Below are 3,162 nucleotides of genomic sequence, written 5' to 3' on the forward strand. Positions count from 1 at the left end.
AAAAATACGCATTAGGACTTTATATTTATGCNGTTTCTGAAGCTGGTTACATCGACTAAGGGTAAACAGAATTAAAGAATGGGCAAAAGTCCAGGTCAACTCGCAACTTCCAAGTTTTAAAAAGAACGATCAGAATCTCAAGGAAGGAGGAAATATTGCGTTTTATGTTGGCAGCCGTCTAGTTTCTAGAATGCCATCTGGAAAATGCAAGCAGATTGGCTAGGGTATTTTAGGACTAGCAGTTTCAGTTCACAGTCCCTAAATATTGCCCTGATTAACTCTATTTGGACTACCGACCGACTCACTATATGTGCGTCGCCTGCTCGTACCCGTAATTGATATAGCCTCGACAGTCAATCACTGCTGTGTGTAACATTGTCATGGTAATTTCCTTTCTTATAGATACAAAATAAGTTGTAGCAGTTCGTAGTGTGGTGCACATTTCACATCCACAGCTAGGTATGCATTGCCTCACGGCTGAAGTGATTATTAACCCGATCATCTACATCCCATGCTTTCATCACCTAACCATCCTTACCCTGGCTTTCACAATCCGGTGAAGGGCTGAAATTGCAGCCATAAGGCACTTTGGGTGAAGTTGCATTGTGCTTGTTCAAATGATAGTGGGACAGCTATCAAATGCATGTGTTTTCGATGGGTTAAGCAGCTGATTTATGTAAATGTCATCTTCAGGGTGTGCATTGCTCTTCTCTCCGTTTGAATGACCTTTTCTGCACAAGTGTATTTTGTGCCTCTCTCTTTCTCCAATTCATACCTTGTTGAGACCACCAACATAATCGAGCCACAAGCCAACGTGGTATTAGAGGGTTTTAGGGAGATGGCGCTTATCACATGCACAATTCATAGTTGACCCTTTTTAGCACTTTGCTACACACAATGATTGTTCCTTTTGCATGCTTCTTCATGTCTACTTTTTGACTTAACTCGGTTCGCTGTTGGCTGAATTTAAATGCTTGAATAGAACAAGAAAGCCTTATTTTTGCCACACTTTGTTACCCGTTTTTATCAGTTGGAGGGAAACGAAGTAAGGGTTGAAAACACTCAGACTCACAACAAATTGTGCTGAGTAACCTCCATCTTCTTGAAAGCATTGCCAGTGACACTCACTGTAGTCACTTTCCCACAAAGAACTGTTTTTAAAACTACTTTCTCAACAAAATGAGAAAAACTCTGTGGCAAAAACTATTAGCATAAACTTAAGACTTCAATAGATCCATAGATAAGCCCTCCCTTTCATGGCATCGTGGAGCCTCACTGGCTTTGTGTTGCTGAGGGGAGGCCTCTTCTTAAAAAATGATACATTCTTTGATTCTTCTGCAAAATTTCTAAGCCTTTTTAAAACCCATCTGCAGAATGTAACATAACAAGGCTGGTATTTATTATTAACATTATCATTTCAATGCAGTTACGCCGTCTCTTCAGGTTCATTTTGAATCTTAGAGCCCTGATAAAGTTGTAAATGATGCAGTCATCTCTGTTGTGGACGCTTTTAGCTTATTCTGACCTGGTGTTTTCCCATTTTTTTAACTGTCAGATATCTGCGCTGAAGACTGGCGACACTACCAGGAGTGGCGATTGCTTCGTTGATCTCTTCGTTAGAAGTCTGCTGAGCTTCAGGCATCCGCTGCATTTTAATTTGAGGATACCAAAATTCCCCTTCGTTTGGATTTAGTTTGCTTACGTCTGCCAAAAATGTTGTGCCCCCTTGTCATGCGAACAAGTCTCCAATGGAAGTGGCAAACATTGGTTAGGGAAATTGCTCTCAGTACGGTCAAATCTGTTTTGAAGGAATAAGTAAAAAAAGTCATTGAATTCTCAAAAAAGGCAAGTATGCCATTGTTTGTGGTTAAAAGTCCGAGCGCTACTGTGGTCTTAACCAGGGTAGTCAGGAGGTCAAAAATCCAGTACGAAAGCCTTCAATAGTTAATAACGGTAGGTAAGCTGAAGGTACGGCTGATAAGCGCGTGAGTAACCGGTGGGAAGGCTCCGGTCGCTTTAAGAATATCAGCACACCTAAAGTCTCTCCATATCACAATAACCAACCAGGTGAAAAAATTAGCAAATACGAGAAGAGAAAAGTGCTTCTAAAACATTAGGAAATGGTAGAAATGTGGATTTTCTCTATTGTCAAAACCAGAATGCACTTGGTGTGAGGTTACAAAGTCCCCTCAAAAAAAGGCAGAAGTTAAGCAGACGCCTTCAAATATTGTAGTTTAATTAGCAAAACTATGAGTAGCAGTTCAAGTGGAATTTGCTTTTTACTGTTTCCTTTTTTCAAACAAGAAAACCTAAATTCCTCCTTCCGTTTGGCTGCATTTCTGCAAGAGACTACCTAATCACAAGGACACCTTATAATCATATCAACAAGTAAAAGTGAGAGCAGAGTCCCTATTAACGCAGAGGTGGCTCCAAAACCAAACAACCTTACATTTTAACTCGGATATCCCATTAATGTCTGTCAGCCCTTCAAAGTGGCATGTAATGACATCATGGATTTCTCGAAAACCAAGGCAAAATCCAGAATAGTAACAAATTTGAGAAATTTAATGCAAGACAGACTACAAACTTCCTGAGTCTAGCATTTCCTTGCCAATAAGGGCTCTTTACAAGGCTATTTTTGAGGAACAAGCAGGGAGAGGTAATTTACCTCCACACTCTACCAAGTATACGATCTACTGGTCAAAACCTTAAGTTAATCTAATGCATCCACTTAAAGCAAACTGACTCAGGACACCCGAACTAATAGTTAAGAATACTCTCCCTTAGTCGCTTTTGTTGTGAAAGACGTCGTCATCATGGACAATTTATTTTCATATGCATGCCTATGATTCCCAGGTCATGGAAATTCAAGTCAATTCTCGAAGGTCTACACTGAAACTTCTTGATTACTTTTGATGTTGTTCTGCAACTCCACAAATTTTCGCACTTTAAACTAGATGGAAATGTTCCTTTACCGCTCTATTAGTCTAAGAATAGTCATTCAGTTCTCACTTTTGATTATGAAAACTGTGGATATTTGAGTTGGCTTTGATGTAAGAAACTAAGGATGGTGATTAGTGTCAGAGGCACTACTTATAAGCTGTTTTCTGGGATTAGGAAACAATAATATAGGAAGGTAATGGACACAAGAGATTTTGTTTT

Source organism: Echinococcus granulosus, assembly GCF_000524195.1.
Source record: "Echinococcus granulosus chromosome Unknown EG_S00018, whole genome shotgun sequence".
Classification (NCBI taxonomy): Eukaryota; Metazoa; Platyhelminthes; class Cestoda; order Cyclophyllidea; family Taeniidae; genus Echinococcus; species Echinococcus granulosus.